Genomic DNA, 12787 nt, shown 5'->3' with positions numbered 1-12787 from the left:
ATTTCAGTGATCCTCTTACTCAGCTGGCACACTTGTGCTTCCAAATTTCTAATGGAAGACCTTGTCTCATTCATGAAACTCACAGTGGCCTTAGATAGATTAGATACTAAGTTTGCTAAATTAGAAGTATTTTGTTCAGAGTTCTCTGTCTGTTGCTGAGTGGATGATGGAAAAGGTTTATTATTGTTAAACCTGTTTCTTCCACCATTATTAAAGCCTTGTTGAGGCTTTTGACCCTTCCATGAGAAATTTGGATGATTTCTCCATGATGAGTTATAGGTGTTTCCATAAGGTTCACCTAAGTAATTTTCCTCTGCTATTGCAGGGTTCTCAGGATCATAAGCTTCTTCTGCATAAGAAGCCTCTTGAGTACTGTTGGATGCAACTTGCATTCCATGCAGACTCTGAGAGATCATATTGTCTTGCTGAGTCAATATTTTATTCTGAGCCAATATGGCATTCAGAGTATCAACTTCAAGAACTCCCTTCTTCATAGGTGTCCCATTATTCACAGGATTCCTCTCAGAAGTGTACATGAACTGGTTATTTGCAACCATGTCAATGAGTTCTTGAGCTTCTGCAGGCGTTTTCTTCAGGTGAATGGATCCACCTGCAGAGGTATCCAATGACATCTTAGATAACTCAGACAGACCATCATAGAATATATCCAGGATGGTCCACTCTGAAAGCATGTCAGAAGCACACTTTTTGGTCAGTCCTTTGTATCTCTCCCAAGCTTCATAGAGGGATTCACCTTCTTTCTGTCTGAAGGTTTGAACATCCACTCTAAGCTTGCTCAGCTTTTGAGGAGGAAAGAACTTGGCTAAGAAAGCCTTGACCAGCTTATCCCAAGAGTTCAGGCTATCCTTGGGTTGAGAATCCAACCACACTCTAGCTCTGTCTCTTACAGCAAAAGGGAAAAGCATGAGCCTGTAGACTTCAGGATCTACTCCATTAGTCTTAACAGTATCACATATCTGCAAGAATTCAGTTAAGAACTGAAAAGGATCTTCAGATGGAAGTCCATGAAACTTGCAGTTCTGCTGCATCAGAGAAACTAATTGAGGTTTCAGCTCAAAGTTGTTTGCTCCAATGGCAGGAATGGAGATGCTTCTTCCATGTAAATTGGAATTAGGTGCAGTAAAGTCACCAAGCATCTTCCTTACATTATTATTATTTTCGGCTGCCATCTCCTCTTCCTGTTCGAAAATTTCTGAAAGGTTATCTCTGGATTGTTGTATTTTAGCTTCTCTTAGTTTCCTTTTCAGAGTCCTTTCAGGTTCTGGATCTGCTTCCACAAGAATGTTCCTATCCTTGCTCCTGCTCATATGACAAAGAAGAGGGCACAGAAAAATAATAATAATAATAGAGATCCTTTATACCACAGTATAGGGATCCCTGTGTGAGTAGAAGAAGAGGGGGAGACAAAGAATGTAATGTAATGGAAGAAACACAACTGTGAGGAGGGTTGAGATGTGAGATGAGATGTTAGTAAATGAATAAATAAATAGAATAAGATGGGAGAGGAAGAATTTTCGAAAAATATTTTTGAAAAAGAGTTAGTGATTTTCGAAAATGGTTTTTGAAAAATGTTAGTATTTTTCGAAATTTTTTTTTAAATCAAAAATAAAAATAAGAATAATTAGTTAATTAAAAAGAAATTTTTGAAAAAGAGGGAAGATATTTTCGAAAATTAGAGAGAGAGAGTTAGTTAGGTAGTTTTGAAAAAGTTAAGAAACAAACAAAAAGTTAGTTAGTTAGTTGAAACAAATTTTGAAAAGATAAGAAGTTAGGAGGTTAGAAAAGATATTTTGAAACCAACTTTTTAACAAAGATAAGATAAGAAGATATTTTGAAAAGATATGATTGAAATTAGTTTTGAAAAAGATTTGATTTTTAAAATCACAATTAATGACTTGATTCACAAGAAATCACAAGATATGATTCTAGAACTCAAAGTTTGAATCTTTCTTAATAAGCAAGTAACAAACTTGAAATTTTTGAATCAAAACATTAATTGTTATTTGTTATTTTCGAAAATTTGATATAAAAATAAGAAAAATATTTTTGAAAAATATTTTTAAAATTTTCGAAAATAACTAAGAAAAATGAAAAAGATTTTATTTTTGAAAAAGATTTTTGAAAAAGATGAGATTTTTAAATTGAAAATTTGATTTGACTCATAAGAACAACTAGATTTTAAAAATTTTTGAAAATGTCAAATCTAATTTTCGAAATTTTAAGAGAGAAAAAGGGAAAGATATTTTTTTTATTTTTGAATTTTTATGGTGAGAGAGAAAAACAAGAAAAATGATGCAATGCATGAAAGTTATGGATCAAAACTATGAATGTATGCAAGAATGCTATGAATGTCAAGATGAACACCAAGAACACCGTGAATATCATGATGAACATCAAGAACATATTTTTGAAAAATTTTTAATGCAAAGAAAACATGCAAGACACCAAACTTAGAATTCTTTAATGCTTAGACACTAAGAATTCAAGAACGCATATGAAAAACAAGAAAAGACACAAAACATGCAAATGCAAAGATCAAACAAGAAGTCTTACCAAGAACAACTTGAAGATCATGAAGAACACTATGAATGCATGAATTTTCGAAAAAATGCAAGATGCACATGCAATTGACACCAAACTTATAACATGACTCAAGACTCAAACAAGAAACATAAAAATATTTTTGATTTTTATGATTTTATGATTTTTTTTGTATTTTCTTTTAATTTTTTCGAAAATCATTTGAAAAAGAAAAATAAGGATTCCAAAATTTTTAATATGAATTTCAGGAATCTTGCCATGTTAGTCTAAAGCTCCAATCAAAGGGTCAGGCATGGCTTAATAGCCAGCCAAGCTTTAGTCAAAATATGAGTGTAATTCATTCAATTTTAAGCCAAAACTTCAGTCCAAAAGAATTTAGACATGGCTTTACAGCCAGCCAGGCTTCAACATGCTTCATGAAACACTAGAATTCATTCTTAAAAATTCTGAAGAAAAATAGATTTTTGAAAACATTTTTTTTTTCGAAAACAAAGGAGAAAATTTTTGAAAGATCTTTAAAAAAAATTTTTTGAAAACTTTTTGAAAAGAAAACGAAAAGAAAGTTACCTAATCTGAGCAACAAGATGAACCGTCAGTTGTCCAAACTCGAACAATCCCCGGCAAATAGAAAATCCATAAAAAATTAGAAAATCATAAAAATAAAAAATATTTTTTGTGTTTCTTGTTTGAGTCTTGTGTCATGTTATAAGTTTGGTGTCAATTGCATGTGCATCTTGCATTTTTCGAAAATTCATGCATTCATAGTGTTCTTCATGATCTTCAAGTTGTTCTTGGTATGTCTTCTTGTTTGATCTTTGCATTTGCATGTTTTGTGTCTTTTCTTGTTTTTCATATGCATTCTTAAATTCTTAGTGTCTAAGCATTAAAGAATTCTAAGTTTGGTGTCTTGCATGTTTTCTTTGCATTAAAAATTTTTCAAAATTGTGTCTATGATGTTCATCTTGACATTCATAGTGTTCTTGGTGTTCATCTTGACATTCATAGCATTCTTGCATGCATCACATTTTTTGATCTAAAAATTTCATACATTGCATCTTTTTAGTGTTTTTCTCTCTCATCATAAAGATTTCAAAAAACAAAAAAATATCTTTCCCTCTTTTCTCTCACAAATTCGAAAATTTGAGTTGACTTTTTCAAAAATTTTTAAAAATCAAGTTGTTTCTTATGAGTCAAATCAAATTTTCAATTTGAAAATCTTCACTTTTTCAAAATCTTTTTCAAAAATCAAATCTTTTTCAAATTTCTTAGTTATTTTCGAAAATTCCAAAAATTTTTCAAAAATCTTTTTCTTATTTTTATCACAAATTTTCGAAAATAACAATAACAATTAATGTTTTGATTCAAAAATTTCAAGTTTGTTACTTGCTTGTTAAGAAAGATTCAAACTTTAAGTTCTAGAATCATATCTTGTGATTTCTTGTGAATCAAGTCATTAATTGTGATTTCAAAAAATTCAAATCTTTTTCAAAAACTAATTTCAATCATATCTTTTCAAAATATCTTCTTATCTTATCTTTTTCAAAAATTTGATTTCAAAATATCTTTTCTAACTTCCTAACTTCTTATCTTTTCAAAATTTGTTTCAACTAACTAACTAACTTTTTGTTTGTTTCTTATCTTTTTCAAAACTACCTAACTAACTCTCTCTCTCTCATTTTCGAAAATCCCTTCCTTCTTTTTCAAAATTTCTTTTTAATTAACTATTATTTTAATTTTTAAATCTTAATTTTCGAAAAACTACTAACATTTTTCAAAAAAAAAAAACTATTTTCAAAAATCACTAACTCTTTTTCAAAATTTATTTTTGAAAATTCCTTCTCTCTCATCTCCTTCTATTTATTTATTCATTCACTAACATCTCATCTCACATCTCTGCTCTCCTCACAGTTGTGTTTCCTTCTTTACATCACATTCTTTGTCTTCTCCTTTTCTTCTACTAACACAAGGACCTCTATACTGTGGTATAAAGGATCCATATTATTATTATTATTATTATTATTTTTCTGTGCCTTCTTCTTTGTCATATGAGCAGGAGCAAGGACAAGAATATTCTTGTTGAAGCAGATCCAGAACCTGAAAGGACCCTGAAGAAAAAATTAAGAGAAGCTAAATTACAACAATCCAGAGATAACCTTTCAAAAATTTTCGAATAGGAAGAGGAGATGGCAGCCGAAAATAATAATAATTCAAGGAGGATGCTTGGTGACTTTACTACACCTAATTCCAATTTACATGGAAGAAGCATCTCCATTCCTACCATTGGAGCAAACAACTTTGAGCTGAAACCTCAATTAGTTTCTCTGATGCAACAGAACTGCAAGTTTCATGGACTTCCATCTGAAGATCCTTTTCAGTTCTTAACTGAATTCTTGCAGATATGTGATACTGTTAAGACTAATGGAGTAGATCCTGAAGTCTACAGGCTCATGCTTTTCCCTTTTGCTGTAAGAGACAGAGCTAGAGTATGGTTGGACTCTCAACCTAAGGATAGCCTGAACTCTTGGGATAAGCTGGTCAAGGCTTTCCTAGCCAAGTTCTTTCCTCCTCAAAAGCTGAGCAAGCTTAGAGTGGATGTTCAAACCTTCAGACAGAAAGAAGGTGAATCCCTCTATGAAGCTTTCCTAAGGCTTTCCTAGCAAGTTCTTTTCCCTTTAGTAGGATCTAGTTACTTTTAGGGATGTTTTCATTAGTTTTTATGTTAAATTCACATTTCTGGACTTTACTATGAGTTTGTGTGTTTTTCTGTGATTTCAGGTATTTTCTGGCTGAAATTGAGGGACTTGAGTAGAAATCAGATTCAGAGGTTGAAGAAGGAAAGCTGAGTCACAATCTGAAAAGGTTCACCCAATTATGTGTCTGTGGCATTTATGTATCCGGTGGTAATACTGGAAAACAAAGTGCTTAGGGCCACGGCCAAGACTCATGAAATAGCTGTGTTCAAGAATCATCATACTGAACTAGGAGAATCAATAACACTATCTGAACTCTGAGTTCCTATAGATGCCAATCATTCTGAACCTCAATGGATAAAGTGAGATGCCAAAACTATTCAAGAGGCAAAAAGCTATAAGTCCCGCTCATTTGATTGAAGCTATGATTCATTGATAGTTTAGAATTTATAGTATATTCTCTTCTTTTTATCCTATTTGATTTTCAGTTGCTTGGGGACAAGCAACAATTTAAGTTTGGTGTTGTGATGAGCGGATAATTTATACGCTTTTTGGCATTGTTTTTAGTATGTTTTTAGTAGGATCTAGTTACTTTTAGGGATGTTTTCATTAGTTTTTATGTTAAATTCACATTTCTGGACTTTACTATGAGTTTGTGTGTTTTTCTGTGATTTCAGGTATTTTCTGGCTGAAATTGAGGGACTTGAGTAGAAATCAGATTCAGAGGTTGAAGAAGGAAAGCTGAGTCACAATCTGAAAAGGTTCACCCAATTATGTGTCTGTGGCATTTATGTATCCGGTGGTAATACTGGAAAACAAAGTGCTTAGGGCCACGGCCAAGACTCATGAAATAGCTGTGTTCAAGAATCATCATACTGAACTAGGAGAATCAATAACACTATCTGAACTCTGAGTTCCTATAGATGCCAATCATTCTGAACCTCAATGGATAAAGTGAGATGCCAAAACTATTCAAGAGGCAAAAAGCTATAAGTCCCGCTCATTTGATTGAAGCTATGATTCATTGATAGTTTAGAATTTATAGTATATTCTCTTCTTTTTATCCTATTTGATTTTCAGTTGCTTGGGGACAAGCAACAATTTAAGTTTGGTGTTGTGATGAGCGGATAATTTATACGCTTTTTGGCATTGTTTTTAGTATGTTTTTAGTAGGATCTAGTTACTTTTAGGGATGTTTTCATTAGTTTTTATGTTAAATTCACATTTCTGGACTTTACTATGAGTTTGTGTGTTTTTCTGTGATTTCAGGTATTTTCTGGCTGAAATTAAGGGACTTGAGCAGAAATCAGATTCAGAGGTTGAAGAAGGAAAGCTGAGTCACAATCTGAAAAGGTTCACCCAATTATGTGTCTGTGGCATTTATGTATCCGGTGGTAATACTGGAAAACAAAGTGCTTAGGGCCACGGCCAAGACTCATGAAATAGCTGTGTTCAAGAATCATCATACTGAACTAGGAGAATCAATAACACTATCTGAACTCTGAGTTCCTATAGATGCCAATCATTCTGAACCTCAATGGATAAAGTGAGATGCCAAAACTATTCAAGAGGCAAAAAGCTATAAGTCCCGCTCATTTGATTGAAGCTATGATTCATTGATAGTTTAGAATTTATAGTATATTCTCTTCTTTTTATCCTATTTGATTTTCAGTTGCTTGGGGACAAGCAACAATTTAAGTTTGGTGTTGTGATGAGCGGATAATTTATACGCTTTTTGGCATTGTTTTTAGTATGTTTTTAGTAGGATCTAGTTACTTTTAGGGATGATTTCATTAGTTTTTATGTTAAATTCACATTTCTGGACTTTACTATGAGTTTGTGTGTTTTTCTGTGATTTCAGGTATTTTCTGGCTGAAATTGAGGGACTTGAGCAGAAATCAGATTCAGAGGTTGAAGAAGGAAAGCTGAGTCACAATCTGAAAAGGTTCACCCAATTATGTGTCTGTGGCATTTATGTATCCGGTGGTAATACTGGAAAACAAAGTGCTTAGGGCCACGGCCAAGACTCATGAAATAGCTGTGTTCAAGAATCATCATACTGAACTAGGAGAATCAATAACACTATCTGAACTCTGAGTTCCTATAGATGCCAATCATTCTGAACCTCAATGGATAAAGTGAGATGCCAAAACTATTCAAGAGGCAAAAAGCTATAAGTCCCGCTCATTTGATTGAAGCTATGATTCATTGATAGTTTAGAATTTATAGTATATTCTCTTCTTTTTATCCTATTTGATTTTCAGTTGCTTGGGGACAAGCAACAATTTAAGTTTGGTGTTGTGATGAGCGGATAATTTATACGCTTTTTGGCATTGTTTTTAGTATGTTTTTAGTAGGATCTAGTTACTTTTAGGGATGATTTCATTAGTTTTTATGTTAAATTCACATTTCTGGACTTTACTATGAGTTTGTGTGTTTTTCTGTGATTTCAGGTATTTTCTGGCTGAAATTGAGGGACTTGAGCAGAAATCAGATTCAGAGGTTGAAGAAGGAAAGCTGAGTCACAATCTGAAAAGGTTCACCCAATTATGTGTCTGTGGCATTTATGTATCCGGTGGTAATACTGGAAAACAAAGTGCTTAGGGCCACGGCCAAGACTCATGAAATAGCTGTGTTCAAGAATCATCATACTGAACTAGGAGAATCAATAACACTATCTGAACTCTGAGTTCCTATAGATGCCAATCATTCTGAACCTCAATGGATAAAGTGAGATGCCAAAACTATTCAAGAGGCAAAAAGCTATAAGTCCCGCTCATTTGATTGAAGCTATGATTCATTGATAGTTTAGAATTTATAGTATATTCTCTTCTTTTTATCCTATTTGATTTTCAGTTGCTTGGGGACAAGCAACAATTTAAGTTTGGTGTTGTGATGAGCGGATAATTTATACGCTTTTTGGCATTGTTTTTAGTATGTTTTTAGTAGGATCTAGTTACTTTTAGGGATGATTTCATTAGTTTTTATGTTAAATTCACATTTCTGGACTTTACTATGAGTTTGTGTGTTTTTCTGTGATTTCATGTATTTTCTGGCTGAAATTGAGGGACTTGAGCAGAAATCAGATTCAGAGGTTGAAGAAGGACTGCTGATGCTGTTGGATTCTGACCTCCCTGCACTCAAAATGGATTTTCTGGAGCTACAGAACTCAAAAAAGCACGCTTCCAATTGAGTTGGAAAGTAGACATCCAGGGCTTTCCAGCAATATCTAATAGTCCATACTTTGGCCAAGAATAGATGACGCAAACTGGCGTTCAACGCCAGCTCTCTGCCCAATTCTGGCGTCCAGCGCCAGAAAAGGATCCAAAACCAGAGTTGAACGCCAGAAATGGATCAAAACCTGGCGTTCAACTCCACAAATGGCCTCTGCACATGAGAAGTTAGAGCTCAGCCCAAGCACACACCAAGTGGGCCCCGGAAGTGAATTTATGCATCAATTACTTACTCATGTAAACCCTAGTAGCTAGTTTATTATAAATAGGACCTTTTACTATTGTATTAGGTATCTTTGATCAGTTGTATGCTATCTTAGATCAGAGGGGCTGGCCTTCTCGGCCATGCCTGGACCTTCACTTATGTATTTTCAACGGTAGAGTTTCTACACCCCATAGATTAAGGTGTGGAGCTCTGCTGTTCCTCAAAGATTAATGCAAAGTACTACTGTTTTCTATTCAATTCATCTTATTTCCCTTCTAAGATATTCATTCGTACTTCAACCTGAATGTGATGAACGTGACAATCATCATCATTCCCTGTGAACGCGTGCCTGACAACCACTTCCGTTCTACCTTCGACTGAATGAGTGTCTCTTAGATCTCTTAATCAGAATCTTCGTGGTGTAAGCTAGAATGATGGCGGCATTCAAGAGAATCCGGAAAGTCTAAACCTTGTCTGTGGTATTCCGAGTAGGATTTAATGATTGAATGACTGTGACAAGCTTCAAACTCGCGAGTGCTGGGCGTTAGTGACAGACGCAAAAGGAGGGTTAATCCTATTCCAGCATGATCGAGAACCGACAGATGAATAGTCGTGCCGTGACAGGGTGCGTTGACCATTTTCACTGAGAGGAGGGGATGTAGCCACTGACAACGGTGATGCCCTTGCATAAAGCCAGCCATGGAAAGGAGTAAGACTGACTGGATGAAGACAGCAGGAAAGCAGAGGTTCAGAGGAACGAGAAGCATCTCCATTCGCTTATCTGAAATTCTTACCAATAATTTACATAAGTACCTCTATCCCTATTCTATTATTTATTATTCGAAAACACCATTATCAATTTATAACTGCCTAACTGAGATTTGCAAGGTGACCATAACTTGCTTCATACCAACAATCTTCTTGTATGAGTCTTGAGTCATGTCATAAGTTTGGTGTCAATTGCATGTGCATCTTGCATTTTTCGAAAATTCATGCATTCATAGTGTTCTTCATGATCTTCAAGTTGTTCTTGGTAAGTCTTCTTGTTTGATCTTGATGATTTTTTGTTTTGTGTCTTTACATGTTTATCATATGCATTCTTGAATTCTTAGTGTCTAAGCATTAAAGAATTCTAAGTTTGGTGTCTTGCATGTTTTCTATGCATTAAAATTTTTTTCAAAAATATGTTCTTGATGTTCATCATAATCTTCATAGTGTTCTTGGTGTTCATCTTGACATTCATAGTATTCTTGCATGCATTCATTGTTTTGATCTAAAAAAGTCATGCATTGCATAATTTTCATGTTTCCATCTCATCATAAAAATTCAAAAATCAAAAGAAAAATATCTTTCCCTTTTTCTCTCTCATAAATTTGAAAATAAGATTTGACTTTTTCAAAAATTTTTTTAAAAAAAAAAATCTAGTTGTTTCTTATGAGTCAAATCAAATTTCAATTTTAAAAATCTTATCTTTTTCAAAATCTTTTTCAAAAATCAAATCTTTTTCATTTTTCTTAGTTATTTTCGAAAATTTCAAAAATATTTTTCAAAAATTGTTTTCTTAATTTTTACATCATATTTTCGAAAATAACATCATCAATTAATGTTTTGATTCAAAAATTTCAAATTTGTTACTTACTTGTTAAGAAAGATTCAAACTTTAAGTTCTAGAATCATATCTTATGATTTCTTGTGAATCAAGTCATTAATTGTGATTTTAAAAATCAAATCTTTTTCAAAACTAATTTCAATCATATCCTTTCAAAAATATCTTCTTATCTTATCTTTTTCAAAAAAATCTTTTCTAACTTCCTAACTTCTTATCTTTTCAAAATTTGTTTCAACTAACTAACTAACTTTTTGTTTGTTTTTTAACTTTTTCAAAACTACCTAACTAACTCTCTCTCTCTCTAATTTTCGAAAATATCTTCCCTCTTTTTCAAAAATTTCTTTTTTATTAACTAATTATTTTTATTTTTATTTTAAAATTTTTCGAAAAAATACTAACCTTTTTCAAAAACTATTTTCGAAAATCACTAACTCTTTTTCAAAAATTATTTTCGAAAATTCTCCCTCTCCCATCTTATTCTGTTTATTTATTCATTTACTAACATCTCATCTCACATCTCTTCCCTCCTCACAGTTGTGTTTCTTTCTTTACATCATATTCTTTGTCTCCCTCTTTTCTTCTACTCACACAGGGATCCCTATACTGTGGTATAAAGGATCTCTATTATTATTATTATTTTTCTGTGCCCTCTTCTTTGTCATATGAGCAGGAGCAAGGATAAGAACATTCTTGTGGAAGCAGATCCAGAACCTGAAAGGACTCTAAAAAGGAAACTAAGAGAAGCTAAAATACAACAATCCAGAGATAACCTTTCAGAAATTTTCGAACAGGAAGAGGAGATGGCAGCCGAAAATAATAATAATGTAAGGAAGATGCTTGGTGACTTTACTGCACCTAATTCCAATTTACATGGAAGAAGCATCTCCATTCCTGCCATTGGAGCAAACAACTTTGAGCTGAAACCTCAATTAGTTTCTCTGATGCAGCAGAACTGCAAGTTTCATGGACTTCCATCTGAAGATCCTTTTCAGTTCTTAACTGAGTTCTTGCAGATATGTGATACTGTTAAGACTAATGGAGTAGATCCTGAAGTCTACAGGCTCATGCTTTTCCCTTTTGCTGTAAGAGACAGAGCTAGATTATGGTTGGATTCTCAACCCAAAGACAGCCTGAACTCTTGGGATAAGCTGGTCACGGCTTTCTTAGCCAAGTATTTTCCTCCTCAAAAGCTGAGCAAGCTTAGAGCTGATGTTCAAACCTTCAGACAGAAAGAAGGTGAATCCCTCTATGAAGCTTGGAAAAGATACAAACAGTTGACCAAAAACTGTCCTTCTGACATGCTTTCAGAATGGACCATCCGGGATATATTCTATGATGGTTTATCTGAGCTATCAAAGATGTCATTGGACACTTCTGCAGGTCGATCCATTCACCTAAGGAAAACACCTGCAGAAGCTCAAGAACTCATTGACATGGTTGCTAATAACCAGTTCATGTACACTTCTGAAAGGAATCCTGTGAGCAATGGGATGCCTATGAAGAAGGGAGTTCTTGAGATTGATACTCTGAATGCCATATTGGCTCAGAATAAAATATTGACTCAGCAAGTCAATATGATCTCTCAGAGTCTGCATGGAATGCAAGCTGCATCCAACAGTACTCAAGAGGCATCTTCTGAAGAAGAAGCTTATGATCCTGAAAACCCTGCAATAGCAGAGGTAAATTACTTAGGTGAACCTTATGGAAACACCTATAACTCATCATGGAGAAATCATCCAAATTTCTCATGGAAGGATCAAAAGCCTCAACAAGGCTTTAATAATGGTTGAAGAAACAGGTTTAACAATAATAAACCTTTTCCATCATCCACTCAGCAACAGATAGAGAACTCTGAACAAAATACTTCTAATTTGGCAAACTTAGTCTCTGATCTGTCTAAGGCCACTGTAAGTTTCATGAATGAAACAAGATCTTCCATTAGACATCTGGAAACACAAGTGGGCCAGCTGAGTAAAAGGATCACTGAAATCCCTCCTAGTACTCTCCCAAGCAATACAGAAGAGAATCCAAAAGGAGAGTGCAAGGCCATTGACATAAGCACCATGGCCGAACCTGTGAGGAGAGGAGAGGACGTGAATCCCAAGGAGGAAGACCTCCTGGGACGTCCAGTGATCAATAAGGAGCTTCCCTCTGAGGAACCAAAGGACTCTGAGGCTCATCTAGAGACCATAGAGATTCCATTAAACCTCCTTATGCCCTTCATGAGCTCTGATGAGTATTACTCTTCTGAAGAGAATGAGGATGTTACTGAAGAGCAAACTGCCAAGTTTCTTGGTTCAATCATGAAGCTGAATGCCAAATTATTTGGCATTGATGCTTGGAAAGTTGAACCTCCCTTGTTCATCAATGAACTAAGTGATCAGGATCAACTGACATTGCCTTAGAAGAGGCAGGATCCTGGAAAGTTCATAATACCTTGTACTATAGGCACCATGATCTTTAAGGCTCTGTGTGACCTTGGTTCAAG

General features: G+C 34.2%; 2 non-coding genes across 2 annotated transcripts; one reads left to right on the top strand and one right to left on the bottom strand.

Moving 5' to 3' along the window:
• Positions 1-686: 686 nt before the first annotated feature.
• LOC148570827 (small nucleolar RNA R71) lies at positions 687-794 on the top strand. The gene has a single exon (XR_015908395.1). It is a non-coding gene; the product is annotated as a small nucleolar RNA R71 (small nucleolar RNA).
• Positions 795-11495: 10701 nt separating this feature from the next.
• On the bottom strand, positions 11496-11603 carry LOC148570826 (small nucleolar RNA R71). Its single transcript, XR_015908666.1, has one exon. It is a non-coding gene; the product is annotated as a small nucleolar RNA R71 (small nucleolar RNA).
• Positions 11604-12787: the final 1184 nt, after the last annotated feature.

Source organism: Arachis ipaensis, chromosome B3, assembly GCF_059453495.1.
Source record: "Arachis ipaensis isolate K30076 ecotype BB chromosome B3, ASM5945349v1, whole genome shotgun sequence".
NCBI lineage: Eukaryota > Viridiplantae > Streptophyta > Magnoliopsida > Fabales > Fabaceae > Arachis > Arachis ipaensis.
This window is presented reverse-complemented; position numbering and strand designations above follow the sequence as displayed.